Raw genomic sequence first — 22,805 nt, forward strand, 5'->3', positions numbered from 1 at the left:
TCACAGGTGAAGTGCTGAGGATGAGCTATTGCAACACGGGTGGCGCTCTCTGATCTCACAAGACCCTACAACAGCATCATGGATTAAGGTTTTCTTGAGCTCTGTTTCTTCTTGCTGACCTTGCCTTTATTTCTTAATAGTTCTGTTGTATTGAAAATATCAACATGTATTAACAGAAATTAAGCTTCAGACCTTACAGAGATGGAGATCTTAACAATTCTGAGCGTTGGAGCACTAGTTTTTTTCACAGTTTGAAATGTAGTACTTTAGTTGCTAAGGTAGCACACGTGTTTGTGTGTCATTTCCAACACGCTACTTTCAGCTTTATGGTAAAGGCCTGGAAATCACAACACATCGTTGTTACTGTTTGGAAATCATCCCCTATCCTGCAGGTGACACGCACCAAGATTAATTCTGTGAAACCTGTTTTGGAGGAGGTGAATGATGCTAAATAATTTTCTTTCCAAAATTTTATTTACCAGCCTTAGGTGCTGCTCTGGAGGGAGACTTTCTACTGAGCTGCAACGAAGTCCAATTAGCAGGTAGTAACATCCTGAATACCAAAGTCAGTATTACACACACTGCTGCTGATCTCTTGTCTAAATAATTTTGACCACTGGGGGCTAAGCCTAACCTCTTCATGTGGCATGCAAAAGAAAGAGGCATTTGTCATTCTGGTGTTTCAAAGAGTGTTTCTGAAAAGCTATCCTGCTTCAGTTTCTCCTTTTTACTACAGAAAAGCACTGCTAGGCAGAGTTAAATGGATTAATTACCTTTTCAGTGTAAGAGAAAAAAGAAATGAGTCTTGTCTTTATCTCCTCTGATTTCAGAGGCTGACTAGAGGCTTTTCAGATGCGCATATCCCTTTAATGACTTAATCATCTAATTAGATGACTTGCAAAAGCTATTGGCAAATGAGCAGAGGGTTATTTTCTAATTCCCATGTATCTGTTGATAGAGCAAAGGATTCTGGTTTAGTCTCTGTCTTTTTCCCCCATTCAAGGTTCTGGAGATAAAGAGTTAAGATTAAAGATGAACAAGCTCTTTGAATAGGAAATGCAAACAGGCTAAGAATGTGTTATTTTTATTTTAAACCTCTGCAGCTCTTTAGCAAGAGTTGGCTTAGAGGATAGGTTTAAACCACTTAAAACAATCCCTAAGTTTTGAAGTTGCCTTTTCAATGCTCCCACTTGATACAAGTCAAACCGGCTCTAAGTCTTCAGTTGTGTTGAGCTCATGCGTTTCACAGTATGTTAGAATGGGCAATTAACAAATGTTCTTTACATGCGAATACTGACTTAAAATACAGACAGAGTTCTGTGATCATGGGAAAGCAGTGCTGTCTAAAGCAAGCATCCAGGAAACATAGTTTGAGTTTTTATCTAGCTCAAGCTCCGAGTTGATGCTACCTGTATTAGTTTAGGATGTGTGGGCTTCATTACATGTTGAGCCCTGTGTTTACTTGTGGCATTTCAAACATATCAATTTCACCTTTACAATAAATGCCAGGAAAGCACCAGGCCCTTTGCTGTTGTTTTGAAATCATGCATTACTGTGAAAATAACACTTACTTAAAGGGGGCAGAGAAAGTTGTCTAAACCATGACTTGCAATACAGATGTTAAAATAATGCAGAGATGTTCATGATGCTGCCACGTATGTGACAAACTCAAAACTGGATTATTTAGTACAACTTTTGGATATTAATGGTAGTTCAGCATGATACAAACCACTGTCACAAAAATAAATTTAAATTAATCAGAGTAAATGTAATTAAGGAATGAACTTTGCCTTGTGTCTGATATGATGACTAGAGTGTTATATGGGAAAGTTTGAGCTGAAGGCATTGTCAAAATCATGGAGATACCAGTAACTGATTATGAATTGATACAGACAGCCTGTCCAGAAGATATATATAATTGTACCTTAATTGTTTCATATTATTCCACAGGCTTGTAGAGAGAGCAGCTATGACAAGTTTTAATGAGTTCTCACATCAAGGAACTCTTCAGCTCATCCAGTACTCATCATCTCACCTTCTGGAAGAAGGTCTTCAGTCTTTGCTCTGCCACACTGTGCAGCAGTTATCCATCTTCATTCCTTCCCCTAGACTGTTAATGTGGTTTTAGCACTTTTGCTGGGCAGTTGTTATTCCTTTTAGCAGAATTTTCTCACTGTTTTCAGCAGATTTCTCCTTCTTTAAGATATGGTGAACTTTTTAGAAACTATGTGTTATCAAGCCACTACAGACTACACTGAATGTTAGCTTGCACCAGGAGAGCCAGTTGCCCACTAACACTGTTAAACATGTGATTTAGACTTACTACTTGTACATTGGATTCACCCAGATTCCTTACCTCTGTCATAGTTTTAGACAGAGCATGGCCGTGGTGCAGTTTTATAACATAGATATCTATAATCTAACTAGGCCTCAGCTGCCAAGAGTGACTGTGCTGTCATCCAACTCCATTAACCTACACTCTGATCAGGTTTCTGTATGTTTTTGGTGGATGCATCTAAATAAGAGTGCATTGTGGGAAGCCCAGAGTGGAGGTCCAATTTGAAGTGCAGTGATTTATATCTTCTGTGTTCAACCCTGTATGTTTTACATGTTCAGATTTCTTTTCCTGACTGACAAACTACCAGAAAATAAATTCTTTTTTTTTTTTTCAGGCAAAACTTCTGGTTTTGGCAAATGTACTTTTTGTGTTAAGCCTAGTTTGTCATAAATTCCTGTAAAGTCTCTTTTAATGTGCTTTTTCTACTGCTTTCTGTTCTTCTAGAGAATTATTATTTGTAAACTTGATATTTTATTGTTGTGACAAAAGCAGCCACTGGTTTGGAAACATCAAAATATGTTGTTCCAGTTCATGTTCATTAAAAAACATATCAAAAGACATGCATGAAAGAGAAATTCCTACTTTAGACTAAATTTAGTATAAGTAATTAGACTGTATATCAGTCAAATCTATTTTTCTTTTGTTAGGTAATGTAGGTCTGCAACACAACAAATAATTTAAAAACATTAAAAAAGCTTAGTTGATCTGTGCAGGCACATCTGTCGCTTCTCTTTCATTATTGACATCAGTGGCTTAACATACCATTAAAACAAACTCTTATCTTAAAATATATATAAGACCTGAAACCTGCAGTACACTGACTGATATCCTATGAATTCCAGCTCAGGCCTCACCAGCCATATGGACTCATATTGCATTGTTCATTAATATTGAATCTAAAAGTTCTCAGCGAAAGCTTAGAGATTTCTGCCTCTCTTGGTACAGGACCATGCGGTAGCTGCATAGATATTGTCAGTCCTAAAGGCCTGTTGTTTGGAATAAATAACAGGGGTAATACTACATTTATACCTTAATGTTATTAGCAGTAAGAAGTTCTCTGATAAATACATCTGCAGAATTGCCTGGGAAGCAGTGATGTCCAGTAATTTTTATTTCAGATCTGTCATCAGCTGGTACCATCTACTCTTCCTCTCATCCTGTCCTGATGATGCTCCCTGTCTGAAGTCTGCTTGCTACAAATGTTCCTCCATGCCCTTCCATTGATCATGATTGTGTTCTGGGCCTGCTTTTTGATGTAGAGTGACTCTGTGGCGTCCTGTCCACGTATGGCATGAAAGAACAACTCTCATCTCATACATTTCACACATAGAGATTGATACTGCTAGGAGGAGATATGTTTTAACATGGATACTAGTGACCCTCATCTCCAGCAGTTAACAGAAATACATTTGTTTTGCCTGCATTTTTCCTGTAGGTTTATTAGTTTAAAACTTGTTGCTGATGAAAGCCTTGTTTTAGAACTATGCATACATTTTTTAGCACCTGGAAGAAATAACTTCTCCTAAGATCTTGAATACCTGTTTAGGAGCACAGGTACTGAAATTCAGTTGTGATAGGGATGCAAGTGAACATGTGCTGGGAAGAAAAGTGTACCCGGGTGATCATCAGGCATGCATCTTCCTTGAGGCTGGGAGGTGATTGGGGAAAGTGTTTTTAGATATTTTGTGCAACAAGGCCTGAGCGTGTCACTAATACCAAGATCGGTAAGAGAGAAGTCCATCCATTGCTATTAAATACTTTGGCTCACAAAGTCATTAAGCTGCAAATCACTGCAAGCGGGGAGGGTGTTCTAGGGAAGTACTTCTGTGTATTTTTTTGACAAGTATGCTGTGTTCTTGAGAGTTATTACTCTGTGTATCCGCGCTTCTCCATAGCCATCCTCCATAGGCTGCCATTAGAGACCCAGTACTGAGTGCGATGCCTCACTGATCTGATCAAACATGATAATTCTTGTGGGTTTTTTGTTTGTTTGTTTGATTGGTTGGGTTTTTAAAATATAAACCATACTGGAACATCTGCACAAGATCTGTAACATAATCTGTCTGCCTGTGGTAAACATACTTGATTTAATAAACTATCATTACTGTACAATCCCAGAGCCAAGTATCATAGGGCCATTGCATACTTCTTGGTGACTACAAATTTACAAGCAGGCATGTCTGCAGTTAAGTGAAGTGGTAGAGGTATGCACATAACTAATTATTGGTGGGTAGAATAAAATATCAGCTCACTAATTACGTGTAGCAAACTGTTGCTCTCCAAACCATTTGCTGTCTCAGAAGATGATTGGAAAGTGGGAAAAAGAGTGAAGCGTGCCTTAAATAAAGATTTCCTTTTTGTAGGGTGCTGGGAGTGACACAGAAAAAGCCTGGTCTCCTTTGTTCCCTATTGAGGATCCTCCAAGCAGGAGTACTCAGACTTGTTTGGAGGATCTAATATCCAATGTGAAACAAGGAGCGCATGTATTGTGCCTGTCGCCAGCGGCTCTATTAGAAACAATTGGTCCTTTTCCAAGGCTACATGGTGCATGATGTAATTCCATTTTCTTCCTGACTGCAGAAAAGGAAAATCAAGTAATTAAATGTGAGAAATCACCAGCCAGGGGGGCCCTTTCTGCTTGGGTGGATTTCTCAACACAGTTGCCCATCTGCAAAAGCCAGAAACTGACCCGAGGAAAGTCAGCATGGCGCTGGACAAAAGCATGACACTGCCGATGAAAGCACTGCGTACCAAACACAGTTTGTTGTCAGGAACTGACAAGCCAGCCATGTCCAGCTCAAGTGGCCCTACTTCCCATCAGCTTGAAAAGGCCTGCCGGTGAGGAGACTTCGGTCACACCGCTATGCTTTGTGCTCCTGGCCCCATTGTCCCAGGACCTCAGGTCCTGGGCAGGAGGCGTCACTAACCCCACTAGAAGGCAACCAGGGGTGGTGGGACTGGGGGATGGAAATGAGATGGGGGTTCGGAAGGAGGGGTCCTGAGGAAGAAGTGTCCTGCAGCCAGGACCAGCCTTGCTCACAATGACCTTGTCTCTCAGTTTTGGCTTCATGGCTTTTTTGCAGCTTGAAAACCCGCATTTGCAGCACATCTCCCTCTTCTGCAGGCTACAGAACATCTTGGTTATGGCACGCATAAAATCTTACTGCTGAGAAGCATTTATTTGGGTTTTGTGAAAACCTATAGCAGAATTCAAATGGTTTGTATGTGAGTAATAAGGAGTCTTGTCATATATAGCCTTAACTTTCAGAAAGCCTGCAGTGCCGAGAAGTGAATGAAACTCTGCAAACAGGCAATAAAGCTGTGGAGAATTTGAGCCACAAGTTTAGTGGGAGAAGTAAAGTCATTTTAGTTCAATTTGATTACTCTTTTTAATAGGTAGCTTACGAGGAGTCTATCACCTGTTTTTTATAAGTAACTATGTTTGACATTTCAATTTCATTCTTACAGCTTTTAATACATTTTTTATCTTGTACTCTTCTACAGATAATTTACTTCCCAGTGTTTCTTTGTAATAGCAACCAGGATGGAAAAAAGTTCTCATTTATGTGTAAATTTTGTTAACAAACTCATCTACATAAATCACATTTCTTCCCAGGGATTTTCTTGTGCAGTAGCTGCTTTTTCACTTAAGTTAGAACTTTAAAACAGCTTTCAAAATCAGCTAGAAAGTAAATTACAATGAAAATAAGATCAACACAAAAAACATTTTGATTTTGGCTTTTAAAAGTAGAAGAGAAAGATCAAGACAATGAAGAGTATTAAGTCCAAGGAAATTGTTTAATACTTATGTGTTGTTTAGAAAGTTTATAAAGGGTTATAAAACATGTTACTCCATCCTTGTGTGTTTTTTAATAATTGAATTGTGTGACCTTTTATATCTTGTTTGAGCATACTTGAAGAACATAATATGGAAAAAAATTAATCCTTGTATACTTTCGTGCCTTGTGAATCTAGATACAAGATTAACATAAAACGTGCTTTGTTGCCAGGTTGGCAAAGTTACAAAAATGGTGTCTCAGGTTAGGACCTTTTGTTTCATTCCTTTCAAAAAAATTGTGAATATGAATCACAATGTGTGTATCTCAAAGTGTAAGCAAATTCACAGGTATTGTACTGGTCTCTGGTACAAGTAACCAGTACAGTGCAAGGCTGCTTACTGGTGTTCCTGTTACTCTGAGGTTCACTGGTTCAGACAGTAGACAAAGGATATAGAAATACCAAAAATCATTTTGATAATGACTTTTTTTTTTGTTGACCTTAATTTCTGTGTTTCAACAGTCTGGGGTGGAAATGCAGAATGCATCTGACATCGCCACTCATTGCTTCAGGTTTCAGTTAATCCTCTGCAGAGTGCTCTGAGTATTCAACAAAGAAGTTTATTTAAAATCATTTCCCCAGATCTCTTAGAATTATCAGTAGATTAGCTTATGTGCTGATTTCGAAGAGGGCAGTATCATTTGTCCAGTGCCTACTCAATGGTAGCAAAGATGGATAATTAGAGAAAGTCAGAGTTTCAGGTAGCTCTTCTGATCAATAAATAAATAATCCATCCCTGAGTGATAAAACTATTCCTTCATGGTAAATGTAGCAGAATATGCCTTTTCATGTACAACTTTGCCATGTCAAATATAAAATACTTGTATATAATACTGTGGTGAAAGCTGCAATTTCATGTTATTTTCATGTATGCATAATACTGTTTAGCTCTTTTGAATGTCTTAGTATAGTAGCCAGTCTTTCCAGTCTAGAAAAGCACAAAATTCATAATTGGCTTGTAAATGCTTTATTAGAAAGTCCGCGCTCATTTCCTCTGTAGCCTTCAAAGATCTAGCATAATGACTATCTGGAATGAATTCTGCTCCTTGTTTTAGCGGCAGCTGCATCTGTGCATGGTTAAACTTAGCTGTTAAGTGTTACATAGTGGAATTACTTTTTCAATAACATAAAAATATAAGAATTTTAGCCAGTTCTGATTCAATGTCTCCTTCAGAAAGCAGTTGTCCAAAATGCTTGATCTGTAGAAAGTGAGGCCTATGTTTTTAAAGAAAGAACTATTTCACCTTGGCAAACCAGTGACTCAAAGCCTGTTGTGCAAAGCAAGGATCATGAAACTGGCTAACCTGGTAAAAAATTCCACATTGTCAGTCCTGCCTTTAGGACTAAAAGTCATCAGGGGGTCACTAGGTTTGCTGTAAACATCTTTTGGTTGCTGTAGGAAGTGCACAGTGGCTTTGTTGGTAATATAGGCTTGGATAAATCAAAGTTTGGTCTTTGGAATTAAGGCAACACTGTTCCCTGAGCTGGTACTTATATGTGCTACTGGATTTTGAAGTATGGTAGGAAATACTATATTATGGCTGTCTTTTTAAATGGCTTTCATTGCTTATGGCTGTGACTCCATGAGCACCCACTGATTATTTGGCTGCATTTTTCATTTGCTGGATCAAAGGTGGAAGGCAGATGTAGGAATCAAATCTCTTCTGAAGCTGTCAAAGACAGTGGATGAGATGTTCAAATGGAAAAGCTAGGACTGCAGTGAATGATTTAAAACAGAGAGGTTTCTGACTTTCATTTCTGTATTTTGCTAAACATGGTGTGATAGTATGATTTTTTGTTACTATATATGTGATGTGAATATTGAATTGTTACCTGTGGGTCATCAAATGTAGTTTCTAAGCACTGTAGCATTTTGAAATTTTTAGAAATTAAAATGTCACCCAAGTGAAAACCAGAATATCTTTTTCTAAATTTTTAATTTTCCTCTCTTGTTTTTGCCAGAAAATATTAGGTTACTGAATGATGCAACGGAATTTAATGTTAATTAAGCTTATTTTATAATATACATATATGTGTATTGCACTGATTGAGTGACTCAGATGGTTAGATCCTTGAGAAAATATTTAAACAAATGGACAACACTCTGAAAGATATGACAGTGATGAACTGTAATTAATACAAAACTTTGACCATTAAGATGTGATTTTCGTCCCTCCATGGTTCATTATTGCTATTGTTATTCCAGACTTCTAAGTGATTTTCATGAGTTTTCTCACAGTTTTATTTTTGTATTTTTTCCTTTCAAGTGCTTCGAGCGCTCCGTAGCATTTTCTCATCTTCTCTACAGCCATACACTATGCAAAAGTGCATATTGTTTCCATATCCAAAATATGCCTGAGTGAGAGGAATAATGTGTAGAAGTTCCAGCTTAAAACAAATGCAAGTTTAAGTCTAGTGGCTTAAGATTCTAAAGCGACAAATAGCGGTGGCAAGGTGAAAGATAGAATCTAGTTCCTAAAATCTGTATTAAGAATCTATTAGTAGCCATGTTATGAGCTCTCACTGCTTTTTGTTAAAATTAGCACTTCCAGGGGAAAAAAGATACCTTATCTATACTTTTATTTTGAATTTTTACTTTAGAATCCACATTTTTAAACAAGGATTCCTCCAGTCAGATTCTAAATCTTGTGTTAGGGCATTTGACTCTGAACACATGTCTTTTCCAAGAAATGTAAGAAATATATCCTAGGAAAAAGACAGTGCACTACCCTTTTTTCCTTTTTTGCTGCCTGCATACACATTGATGGAAACAACTGTTGTTTTCCCCAGTTGTGAGCATAATGAGGAAGACCATTTTTGATGACCACAGAAAAATAAAGAGACAACATTATTTAATCAGTTTTGGTTTCTAAATGCTGTCCTTTTAAAAAGTTGGAATGGAATTTATCTTTAGGACAAAGTGAAGCTTATGTTAGCTCTCTTGAAGCCACGCTTCAAAACTGGATTCTCTGCCAGTTGTCTGCTATTATCCACACTTAAGCAAAAGTGATTTAAACAGTGCTCAGCTCTGCGTCATTTATAGGAGCTGGTGTGTCATCTCTGAGCACAAAGAGCATTCAGTGCTGCACCAAGGTTTCAATGTCATGAGTGGTGATGAGCTAAAAGCCTTTGGAAGAGTGTGAAAGAATGAAGTAGAAAACCAGCCGTGAGGAAATGGACTTCTACTTATTTTTATAAATGCATTGTTGAGTAACATATGTACAGTGAAAGGAGAGAAAGGAAAGAATATCTGCTTTCTATATGTTGAGCATTGTTGCCTGAGCCAACTTTATGATTTCCTTTTGTTCCTCAGTATATGATCCAGCTTCTAAAAGACCTATAGTTTTTGATTTGCGATTGTCCGAGTTAAGATACAGTTAGAAAACGAAAGGCAGATGTCTCACACCTTAAGTCAGCCTCTAAGAGTATTTCAGAGCTGTTCAGCATATCCAGGGTTCTGACCTTCCTTGGCAAAGCTTCTTAATTTTCCCACACCTGCAGCTTTGGTGGTTTTTTTTGGTCTCACAATAAGCATAGCTAAAACAAGCAATGCAGTGTGCATGAATAGAGCACACAGTAGGCAATTTGGGGACTCATTCATCACCGATCAATAGAACTGCTCAGACAGTGGATGAGATAGCAAACAATTTGATTTATTATGGCCAATGTAATAAAACATGATTTTAAAAGAAATTAAACCCACAAAGCTAAAAACCTTTATCTTACTTATTAGCCACCGATAGGAGTAATAAATGCATTTTGCCGTTTCTTTACAAAAAATCAGTTAGCTGGGTCTGTAAAATGTGTTTTATTTTCTTGAGAAGCATGAAAATTATGGACTTTTAAACATCCTTATTTTTTTTCTCTTTGAAAACAATGGTTCTTTACCTTTAGGGTAAACTTGTGTCCATAACATTTTTCCAAGAGTTCAAAAACTCCAGAAAAGAGAAAGCGTGACTTTGACACCACCCTTCCCTTCCCTTCGCAAACCTTCCCTTCGCAAACCTTCCCTTCCCAAACCTTCCCTTCCCAAACCTTCCCTTCCCAAACCTTACCTTCCCTTCCCAAACCTTCCCTTCCCAAACCTTCCCAAACCTTCCCTTCCCAAACCTTCCCTTCCCAAACCTTCCCTTCCCAAACCTTCCCTTCCCAAACCTTCCCAAACCTTCCCTTCCCAAACCTTCCCTCCCTTCCTTTCCTCTGGATCCCTTTTCCCCCATGGCGTGGGGTGGCCCAGTTCTAGTTCCATTTCCATCTGAGGAACCATTTCCAACGGCTTGAGGTGGATAGGGAAAGGGAACTCCAGCACCAGGGGTTTCTTCAGGCCCCGAGCCTGGAGGGGAGAGGTGCCCTCCCCTCCCCCCACACACGTGGTCCCATGACAGGCACAGAGACAGCACACCGGGTGTGGAGAGGAGGCAAGAGGGAGTTTATTGTTGGGGGGGTTACATTTATAGGGTTAGGAGGATTCACAGAGTAACCAATTACAGGTTGCAGGAAGGAGTTAACAACCAATAGGAAGGGGTTAAAAGGGGCCAATGAGAACACCTCAGGATATCTTCTCAGGACATTCCTGCATGGGATAACACTTGTTGTGGGGGGTGTTGGGAAGAAGAAGCATGTGTTTGCAAAGAGACCACAAAAAGCCATTTTAAGACATGTTTAAACAACAGTTTTCCCATATAATGCAGGTTTAGTGCTACACCTTCCCTTCCCTTCCCAAACCTTCCCTTCCCAAACTTTCTCAAACCTTCCCTTCCCAAACCTTCCCTTCCCAAACCTTCCCTTCCCATTTTCACTTCAAATTACACTTAATTTTAAAAGAAGGTGACAGGTAAGTATCACAACAGTATTTCCCTCATAATCTGAGCAAAACTTATTATTTTCTGAGTAAACTGGGGATCTGAAGACTCACCTGGTGTTCTGGATGGGCAGTGAAACCAAGCAGTAGAAACCAGTGTCTGGAAAGCCAATGAGTTGTTCAGTCACAGAGAAAAGACACCATAACTAATGATATGTCTAGTTTGTGGTTTTAAACAAAGACATATTTCCTTTCATAAAAAAAATCTTTAAAAAGTAGCTGTTTTGTTCTAGTATTTCAAAAGCAAGAGAATTAAATTTTGCAGGAGGGAGAGAAGTTCTCTGAAGACAGAGAACCGTACTATGTACCAAAGCTAACAGATATTAAAAAAGATATATCTGCACTGTTTCTGGCACATATTAAATGCAAATTAGATTGTAGAAGATTTATTTTTTGCATAGAGAAGTCTTCATGAATTTTGAACTTCTGCAGATTATTTTCTCTTTAATTGCAAGTGGTCTCTGAGTAACCTTTGATGCAGTCTTTTACCTGAAATTTCCCTGATGTTTTCACAGGTCTACCAAGTTGTTGGGTTTTTTCATTACTAAAAATAAGTACATTTGTAATTTTTCTTATTTGTCAATTTAAGGGTATTTTTTCTGTCTTAGATATTCCATAACCAGACTGCAATTTATCAACATCTTCCTCTTGATCTCTATCTTTTTTTACAGAGAAATTTTTTAAACTTTAACAAAAGTGGTTTATTTTTGACTGAAAAACTACAACTAATAATAGTTAGCACAAAATATGCATATAACCATAAACAACTGTGACTGATATCTGTCATGGAAATCAGTCTTCACAAAGGAGAAATGATTTTGACTGTTTGCAGGGAAAATGTATTTTGTCAGTTGGGTGACAAGACTAAAAATCTGCCTGTAAATGCATGTTTGAGTGTATTGTTGCTAAGAGGTTAATCCTGCACCCACTCTTCTCAGTGGTGCAGTAGTGATGGTACTTCTCTCTCCAGTGGTACAGAATCAGGTGTCAGATCAGAAAAATGCACTTTGAGGTTGTTGGTACACACGAATACGTATACATAAAATGGATTTGTAAAATACAAATATCCCAACATTACAAGGTCTCATGAAAATAAACTCTTGCAGTGCTCACAGAGAAAAATGTCCAGTGGCTACAACAGGGAGTAGGAACTTTTGGCTCATTCTTGGTATTCAAATTCATAGTTCACTTAACTTATATCTTTGAGGAAATGTTTCTCTTTTTTTGGTTATTTTTGATTAGTACTCAGCTTTTTATAGAAAATAGAGAGCACAGTTTTCCTAAAGAGCCTTTCTAAATGACTCAAAACAGATCTTGCTGCTTCGAAAATGCCTTAGAAAATAACTGGGGTTTTAGTTTAGCATGATGATAAGTAGGAAGCTTTCATGAAATAGGAAAATATGGAGGAATATGACTGCTTCTTTCACTGTCATATATACAATAAAAGTGATGAAAAGAGAAATTGTAGGATTTGTTATCTGCTGCTTGTTTTTAATCCAATCTGGGGAAAAAATATTTTTGAAGTTTTTCACTGTTTGCATTCAGTGGAGTTAAAACTCTCTGTAGTGAGAGCTTTGTGATCAGCATCCCGTTAAAAGTTTTGCTCTCGGTGAAACAATGTTTTCTGACAAGTTTTCTAACATGATCTCTGTTATATCTAGATTAGCTCCATATGTTCATTATTAGTACTTGCTAGACTCCTTCAACTTAAAAGACCACAGGATAGTGTCGAAGTGTCCTGCCATTAGGTTAAATACTGGTTAATGGTCCTTTCTTATAGAACTCATATATCAATTAACTTTGATTCCTCATTACTTTTTTGGATTAATACAATGCATATCCTGAATACTCACCTGTATTCAGAAAGCTTAAGAGCTGATTGAATTGTTTCATAGGTAGGAACTACCTTCTGCTAAAAAGACATGGCATTATAAATACTGTTTTATGATGTATTTATAATGATTTATTTTATACATACTAGATATCTCGAAAGCAAGTACAATGACCAGAGCTGAGAAGGCTTTAGAAATTTATATATAACTATTTATGAAATAAAAGAATAGATGGGAAGTTCAAGTTGAGTTATATGAAAATAGTCATTGTACAGGATATTGCTTTTTTTTTCTTTGATTTCATTATAAACTAAATAACAAGCTGTATTAAGAAAATTGGCAGTTAATTTGTGAACAGAACTGTAGCACTTCTTTTTTATTTCGGAACCCCTGAATTTTATTACTGATTGGTATAGATAAGAACATTAATTTTGGCAATAAAAGTTACAGAAGTTAAATGTTAATTATGTACATCTTTACAGTACATCTCTCTTACATGTAAAGTCATGTGATACAGCATATATTCAGTTAACTGATACATATGAACTGACAATTGAGTGTTATTTGCTATATAATATGTTTGAAATATTTTTTTTTTGTGTAACAGAAAAAAGTACACTCTGCCTACTTTATTGTTAACCATTCTTCTACATATAACATCTGTTTACATTAGTAATGTAATTGCTGTGATAATAAGCTCATTGATTTAGTATCTAAGGAAATAATCAGTCAAGACATCACATTTGTCTTGCTTTACTTGACAGCCTGTCTTCTATACTGAATAGGCAATATCAATTCTTCCCATTGTTTCAGAGAAATGGAGCAACAAAAAAAACCAGAAAGGTCTCTTTCCTTTGCCAACTATTTCCATAAAAATGTTTGCTGCAACTAACTGGTATTGGACAAATTTAATTTTAACAGTGGCACAAGGCCAGTACACTTTAGTGTAGGAAAATTGTATTTCTTTTGTTATTCAGACAGTATGACAGCCTTATCTTTCACTTGACAGTTAACAGAAAAGGACTGTGAAATACTGGAACTGAAATAAAGCAAATACACAACTAGGAAACTTTGGTTAAACTGTCTCAGTAGGATTTTTTCCATTTTCTAAACATTTTTGTGTGTAAATATATTAAAAAAAAAGTCTACATACTAGTTGTTAAGAAGCAATTTACAAGATTGTAAGATCTCTATGTACTTGAATTCACTTCCTAAAATAGCAGAGGAAAACAATTGGACATGAGGGCTAAAATATAGAACAATCACAGGGCTATGATTTTTTTTTTTTACCCTATCTTATGGACAGTGATGCCTTAATGAATCTGTCTTACCTGAATTTAGGAGTTCATAAGTTTTCGTTCACAGACGAGTTCATGGGCTGAAATCATAGAAGTTCAGGTTGTCTTGACCCTGTGTGATGTTCAAGCTAGGGAGGACAAGAGTCTGTCCCCTCTCTCTCTTTGCCACCCATGAAAACCAGTGTTCACCACGGGGCCTTTATGCAGCAGTGCTGAATGACTTTTGTGCCTGGAATTTGTTGCAAATGAGCAAAGAGCAAGAGAAATCTCGTTCCCTCCCCTGTGGAGATGAATCTCTACTGATCGGTTTATAGGCAGCACAACTGAACCTGTACTATAAACAGAAATAATAATAAAAATAATAAAAAAAATAGAATAATACTGCTCTCACTATAGAGCACCAATATGTGACAGGATGAGGGGTTCTGGCTTCAAGCTGAAAGAGAGTAGATTTAGATTAGATATTAGGAAAAAAAATTTTACTATGAGGGTGGTGAGGCACTGGAACAGGTTGCCCAAAGAAGCTGTGGATGCCCCATCCCTGGAGGTGTTTAAGGACGGGTTGGATGGAGCTCTGAACAACTTGGTCTGAGTGAAAGGTGCTCCTGTCCATGGCAGGGGGTCTGGAAATACAGGGTTTTTAGGTCCTTTCCAACCCAGGCCATTCTATGATTCTATGATACCTTAAAATTACTGCTCTTAGTTACCGTGTACTTCACAGATTCAGTTAATCTCTAAACATTTTAGAGAGAAAGGGAAGAAGCACTTTTCCTCTTTTAAAGATAGGATTAAAAAATACATTTCAAGTATTATATACTATGGATGTGTTCTCCAGGAAATGAACTGAAAAAATAAATGTATCTCACTGTCCCTCAACATCAGAAAATCCAGGTTTTCTCTCCTCTGCATAGCATTTGTTTTAATTGCAAGTGGGAAGATTTACACTGTGGAAGAGTCAGTGGAAATGAAGATATGCAAAACTAAGCCCTTATCATGGAGTGTTAATTACCTATGCGGTAGTTGTACTTACAAGATGAGAGCAACGAAAGACAGGTTGTTCTTTGTTTCCAAACCAGATGCAGGGTAGCAGAAGTGTGGCCTCACAGCTCATCTAAATTCTGAATTCCAGCAGGCTGACATCTGCTCCTTTTCTGCTGATGAAGAAGCACTGACAAACACTTTTATTATCTTCTTTTTCCTCCATAAAGACCTTCTTGACTGCTTATATTTGTAAACTCAAAAATGAGCTCTTCCCACTCAGTGTTTTTAACTGTGATTACTAAAAAAAAAGAGGTTCTGTTAAATTGAAGAAGAGAGGCAGGGTCTAGATGAGATGTGCTGGGAGGTATAATCATATACCACATATTTACTGATGTATCACAAAAAAATGCCAATTACAATTGAACAATGTAGCATTTTTTTTCCATAACTCTCCTGGACAGAAACCTTGAAAGGTTTCTCCAAAATGAAGTCCTTTCTTGTCAGACAAATGAAGTCTATTCAGTTGTTGCCCCTTAGGGAATTGTTGACAGAGTTCAGACCTGACACAGGTCCAGACCCCTTTCTTCTCTACATAAGGTAGGAAATCTGTGTTTCTGTTTAAATTTGAAGGATAGTATTCTATATATCTTGATGTTCTTCCCTTTCTCAGAAAAAAAAAATTCAGAAGGACATGATGCTAATGCTGTCCTAAACAGTAAGTTTGAATCCAGAGGAGGCCACGAAGATGCTCAGATGGCTGGAGCACTTCTCCAGATAGGCTGAGAGAGTTGGAGCTGTTCAGCCTGGAGAAGAGAAGGCTCCGGGGAGATGTTAAAGCCACCTTCCAGTGCTTAAAGAGGGCCTTCAAGAAAGCTTGAATATTTTTTCAAGGGCATATGGAGATAAGGCAAGGGGTAATGGATTTTAAATGAGAGTAGGTTTAGATTAGAGATACAGAATAAATTTTCTAGTGTAAGGGTGGTTAGACACTTGCACACATTGCCAAGAGAAGTTGTGGATGCCCCATCCCTAGGCCAGGTTGGATGGGGCTTTAAGAAACCTGATCTAGTGGAAGGTTTCCTGTAGTGGGAGGATTGGAACGTGGGTTGCGTGGACAATGTGCTGCTGTGGTTCTACATGCTTACTTGACATCTGGGAGAGATTTGGTAGAGTACTTTCATACTGAGAGTTGCACATCAGTTGTACTTTTGCAGATGTATTTGTTCCAGTCCCAGCTGAACATTTTTTTTCTTCTAATAGTAATTTCCTTTTGAAATGAAATGAATATTTGGCAATACATGAAGAAATACTGTGTGTTTGTCACCATGCTAACAGCTTTCTCAGTGCTCTTTTCTGAAGATGGAAATACAGTATATGCCCAAGCTATAAATGAACATCTACTATATGGGTAGACTATGTATATTGAGTATTTATTTATTTATTTATTTATTCATATACATGCATGTGCATACACAAATATTGCTGTAAGGTAAAAGATATGTTATAGATGTCCAAAATAATATATGTGTTTCTTCAGATTTAAAGATACTTATTTCAGTTTTAATGCTCTTCCTCAGGAAAGTGTGCCTAGTAAAGCAGTTTTATTGAGATACAAATAAGCTGGTCCTGAGATTCGGCAGCATATGCACTGACAGCTCAGAAACTGGGACTGGAACATGAGCTTTCTTCCTACTGGTTTGTACCTAACTAAAATGGTTGTTCTTATCCTATGACAAGGGAGCTCAGAAAGTTGAATCCAAATAAAAGATATATATCTGGATAGCTGTACTGGATAGCTGATAGTAGCTTAAACAGTAGTGAAATATGGCTAATGGGCATCCGAATACAATCCCCATCCTCTAAAGGCATCCATTCTGATTGCAAACAGGTTTTACCTAATGATTTCCACACAGAGAAATTCTGGACTGATATCAATTTTAAGTTTTTTTGGTTTTGTTTTTGTTGGTTTTTTTAATAACCTGACCTTTCCTCTGAGAGAAAAAAAAACTAGTGGAAATGCAGCTCTAAGAAGAACTCAGTGGGAAACACCTGTGGAAAAGCAGATCTTCAGCATAAAAAGATGAAGGTTCACTGTGTGAAAGGTCTGTGTTAAAGGTTCTTGTCTGCTGCTACCTGAGCAGAAACACTGGAGGGGAATGAAGGCAGAGAAGATGAGGGAACAATTTTCTCCTCCATTCCAAGATGTGAGATGTGTTTCAGTTTGAAACGTACTGTGTCAGTCACACAAAAGCTTGTCATTAGTACAAAGTTACCTCAGTTTTATATATGTGTCTGAGAATAACACCTTTCTATGGTTATGCCAAATTCCTCGCCTCAGGGCAGATGAGTTTTTCTGACTATCAACTGGGTATCACTGGTGGCTTTTATTATCACCAATCATCAGAAAAAAGAAGAGTAAGTATTGTGCTGATTTCGTAAAGTTTTATGCTTTTTGTGTAAGCTTGTTGGAAACAGCTTTGGAATTTTTTTTTCCTCTATTTCTTTCATACTCACCATTTTTGTGTAGGTTCTCTGCCTCTTACTGGGTTTTTGCTCATGGCTGCACTGCTTTGTGGGAAATAAGCAGTAATTCCTTTCAAATAAGGCAGAGGATGCAAGGTATTCTAGGATGATCTATATTAAATCAGAAGGCTGTATGGTTAGTGTTGATAGAATAATATAAAAATTTTACATGCATGCTGCAGCTCTTACTTTTAGGTGGTTTTACACTTTGAGAACACTTTTTCAGAATTCTAGTCCTGGGAGATCAAATGACATGAAGATGATGGATTGTTGAGGATATCTTGAAATGAACAGTGCCTGTTCCATTTACGAATATAACAACCTTCAAGGTAAGAAATGAAAGTTGAAAAATCAGTAGTTAAAGCTGTTAGAAGTAAAGCAACAGTTATGGAATGGAGTTATGTATAAGCTGCTTCATATATGACTCATTGGTACGCTGTAAAATTTGAGTGTAGGTTTGAGTAACCACTTCAAATAGCCATGGAGATTAGTATTTCAGTCACTGAGGACACACTGGTCCAGGAACTGTTTGAGGTAAAATTAACAGCATCTTTATATTTTATTTTCTTTGATTAAAATCTAGTAAAAATTAACATGCCACTACTTGTAAACTCCACTTTTTAAAGAAAATTGGACTCAGCGTTACAGGAGTTTTGTCCTTAAAGCTTCTGACCTTACATCTTGTATCAATCAAACACTTCTGAGCTATCTCAAATGGCATTTTCCATCCCTACCTCTTCTGGCTGTCATGGAAACAGCCATGCACCCTCTTATAAAGGTACTGTAATACTGTTGAGCTCTGCACAAATCACATTAATAGTGGAGTTGGAATCAACTTAGACATAATAAGGGTTGTAGGCTTAGGGAAATAGCCCCTTTCCTCTCTTCTGGACAGCTCCAAGTCTGAGCATTTCCTGGGAAACCAGGTTCCATTTCCTGAAGGAAAGTCATCCTGAGGGACACCTGCAATTGTGCACTGAGGTGCACATAAAAATGGTGGGCATGAAATCCCTGCATTTACTATGAGCTGGAGAGAAGTTTCCCTCTGAGATCTGTGATTTCTGAATGACACTGAACTTTTTTCCACCCAATGCCTCTTTTCAAGGGTGCAAGTGCTCATGAAGAAATCAGAGAGAAATTATGAAATGCTGCACCTCAGATATGTTGTTGTCACAGCACAGAGAAAAGTCACTGCCAGGCTTCAAACTTGCCTTACTGTGTAGACTATTACAGCACTCTTCCCCCACCCACAAATGCCATCTTGATGGTCATCAGCATCAGGAGGAAAAATGAACATCTGTATGGGGGAGACTTTATTTTTTTCTTGTTGTGAGCTCCTTTTCCTTACAGGTATTCACTTTTCTTTGTTTCATTTTTGGAGTTGAGAGTTATATGGTTTGTTCCAAGAAAAAAAAAACAAACACAGTTGAGAATAGGGGATATCCTCATTCCCTCTCATAGTGAAAACCCCACAACTCTGTTCTTAGCTGGCATTCCAGCAGGAATCCTGGAAATTTCACTCTTACACCCTCTCCTCCCACTTCTATTGAATGAAATGGCAGCAACTGCTCCACCGTTAGGATCAATATCCACGCCATTATGTTGGCAAAAGGAGCAGCAAATCACATTTACGTGGATTGTCAGATTCATTATTATAAGCAGATGGCAGCCCTTGCACTACAATGCAGCTGAGAAAAGACTGACATCATTTCAAATTAAAATCTATAATGCTAATACACATCTCTAACTCTTTGTACGGGCCTAAGTGCATTAATCTTCTGAATGATTTGCCAACGTGTGCACTGCTTTAGGTGTTTTCACTTGAGTGGAGCTAAAAGGAAAGCTTTTAACTGGAAATGGTTAACATTTATTCATACAGATTGATAAAAGTTAACATGCAATTTTCTTTACCAGTAGCTCCCTAATAGGAATTAATGGGACATTTTGAAGAGAATGTGCCAATTTCAGAAGTCTGGTTTAAGAAATGTGTTAACCACTGAAGAGAAAAATATGTTACTAGCATCTCCCTTATATATATTGCTCTTAAAATAATTACTCATAAAAGAAAGTAGGGCATTTTTAAAAGTGTCGTAGATTGTCTAAGTATGCAGAGAAATTTCATTTGTTAAATGTGGATAAAAAATGAAAATTTTTATTATCAGATGACTATCAAAATTTTGAAAAATGAACATAAAATAAGTCTACTCTTTTAATACATCTAAAGAGGAAGACAGTTCCTAATAAAAAGGAGTTTAAATATATCGGGTTTGGTTTTATCTGCAATGTCTAAACAATATATCTTGCCATCATATTTTCAATAGCATGCTCCAGAATATCAGAATTTCATACACAGTTTTAAAGGATGCAGAGGCTGATTCCTCCATTCTTCCACCTTTCTCCAGAAAGGATATATCTAAGAGAGAATATCTTCTGATGAATGAAGTATGGATAGAGTGTGCTGCCAGGCTGCCTAACCATGAGAATGTAATGCTTTTGCTTCTAGAGGAATGTTTGCATAATTAGAGATTGTCCTGAATTTCTGCTGCCTGCAAGTAGGATGCTGAATAACTCCACTTTGGAAGCCATGTCATCACAGTGTCTGTTCTTAGTGAAATACCTTTCCTTTTGGAAGGCTTTAATAGGTGAACTCCATTAAGCCTATGCAGCTGCTTGGTTTCATAGGGAAAAAAAATTCCTGTGTTATCCCTAAAGAAGATTGTTTTAGAACATCCAGATTAACCACAAGGCCATGAAACTCAGGCATCCTCTCATCAAAAGCTTCATAAATATATATGTCATGGCAGCAATGCTTAGCTTTGCCAAACAGGTAACTGAAAACATGATGTTAAAATGTTTTGACCAGATCCAGGTAGAATCTTTAATGCCATTTACTGTTATCCAGAGATTTAATTTAAAAAGAAACAGAGCCTTCAGATCTACAATAAGCGTTGCCTTCTCCCAGTATATGCCAGTGTCATGTGCTAATACGTGCTTTAGCAGATCTCTGGGATGTGAATTAATCACTTCTTTAAATGTGTCATTGATGTTTACTTTTTCTGAATTCTTTTTATTATTAGCACATCTGAAACCAGATGTCTCTGTGTTTCATTCATATTTGTTCACCTTAATGACAAAAATAATTTCTTAATACTTTCTTTTTATTTTTATCTGACTCAGTTCTAAAACCTAGTTTGACTTGACCAAACCATTTGTTATGTGCAGGAACAGAAAATAATGTTTCACTAGTATAAGCATTATAAAATAGCTTAATAATATGTTTACCCATATATATATTACTTTTTTTTGAGTAGGGATTGATTTCTATTACAATTAATTAAAAAGTAGTGGAAAAAATAGTTTTTCTTTTTGGGAAGTAGTTTTAAAACATATAGGGTGGGGAGCTGCACAGCAAGATTCAGAAAAAATAATGGAAGACAATTTCATTTTCCAAATTTTTTAAAAGAAATGTGATTCAAATGAATTAAACTTGAAAGATATGGACCCAGTTACAGCTATATGAGTCTGATCTTCCAAAAGACCTTATTGTTTCATTAAAAATTTGTTGTATTTGAAGCTTCCAGTTGATATGAATGCTGAAATTAACTGATTAACATAAGAACTTTAGGTCAGCTTTAACTCTGTGACAGTCAGAGAATAAATTAATAAGAATTCTGAAAAACTAAAAACTCACCAGTGTTTTGATATGTTGAGCAGGGCTTGTAGCCACATTTGAATCTTTTAAATGTTTTATTTTTAAAGTGCTTTATTTATTACTGAAGTCCTAAATCTCATGCACAACTTTCAGCTCTCTTTTTTAGGGGTTACAGATGAAAACAGGTACATCCAATCAGTGAAGGATGTTGAAATTTATGGTCCTGATTATTTAAAGTGTATGAGTTGCATCTGATATTTATTTAAGAATTTCTTTTCATAGCATAATATTTAAACTGCTTAATTAATGGATAATAGCAAGAGACGGGAAATGTGTAATTTACAAATTGAAAAAAGCTCTTAAAAGTTTTGCAGAACATCTGGAACTTTTCCACAACAGTCTTTAAATAATATACTCCAAGCCATAAATCCCATTATCACACATCTCACATATGTACTACCACGATTACTCAATGATTTGATTTCTCATATATGCATTGCATGGATTCATTAAGTACAATATGCACTAAGATTCCTCACTCTTTATTCGTTAGTCAAGTTAAATATCAAGTACTGTGGCTGAATTAACAGATTTTAATAGAGTCCATGAAATGTTAGTTCCAGAGCTTATTTTAGAATATGGCATTTCTCACAAGTGACACTCAGTGACACAGTTGTAAAGCTGTAGTAGTTTGGTAGTAAACTGTAAATTAGTATTTTTTGAATACATGGAATAATAGACTATTTTTGATCTGTGGCTGAAGATAGAAGAAGCATTTATGGGTTGTGCGTGCCTCACGTTCCATCTGAGCCTTACAATGTACGCTTCCTTCCCCATCCCCCTTTCCTTTGCCTGCACTGCAGTTTGTTTTACTGACTGAACACTTAAAGAGATATCTACTTAAGGATGTCAAAAGGTGTAGTAAATGGGAGGCAGGCCACTGGGAGACAAAATAGGGAGGTCATTCCGCCTGACCTCCTCCTGTTTTTTCCCACTAAGAAAGCTGCTGCTCAGCTGACTTAAGATTGAGAGACAAGGCAGAAAAACAGCAAAAACAGTATTAACCTGTTTGGTACTGTGCTTTCTACTTGCGAAAGGTTTTCCTTCATGCTAGTCTCCTGTTGCAGTCTTTGACTCCTGAAATGCTACAATATATTATTTTTTCTCTGTTATTTACCCTGCATGCAGGTCATGTAAGTGGATGGAAATCCAATGATAAAGTCCTCTCTGACTTCTATTAGTTTTAAAGAGATTATTTTCAACAGTTAACCTAAGACTCTTGGTAGCTGATGGTTTTGTTGACATTGTAAAGAGGATTTTTTCTTTAGGTGATATACAATGCTTCTGTAATTTCTGGTTGTGGCATTAACATATTGGGAAGGAAATTCCAGCCTTTAACCTCACAGCTATATTGATGAGGTGCAAATTGATTTCTTGTGTGTATTGAGTCTCTGAGCTGGGCAGGAGAGTCCCAAAAGGGAGC

At 37.1% G+C, this 22,805-nt stretch overlaps 1 long non-coding RNA gene across 1 annotated transcript in view; it reads left to right on the forward strand.

Annotated features, from left to right (window-relative positions):
• Positions 1-18,572, forward strand: part of LOC135416326 (uncharacterized) — a 67,697-nt gene extending 49,125 nt beyond the window's left edge. Inside the window, exon 3 of the long non-coding RNA XR_010431544.1 lies at positions 17,866-18,572. This is a non-coding gene — a long non-coding RNA (uncharacterized LOC135416326). The remainder of the gene's footprint in view (positions 1-17,865) is intronic.
• Positions 18,573-22,805: the final 4,233 nt, after the last annotated feature.

This window comes from Pseudopipra pipra, chromosome 1 (genome assembly GCF_036250125.1).
Source record: "Pseudopipra pipra isolate bDixPip1 chromosome 1, bDixPip1.hap1, whole genome shotgun sequence".
Classification (NCBI taxonomy): domain Eukaryota; kingdom Metazoa; phylum Chordata; class Aves; order Passeriformes; family Pipridae; genus Pseudopipra; species Pseudopipra pipra.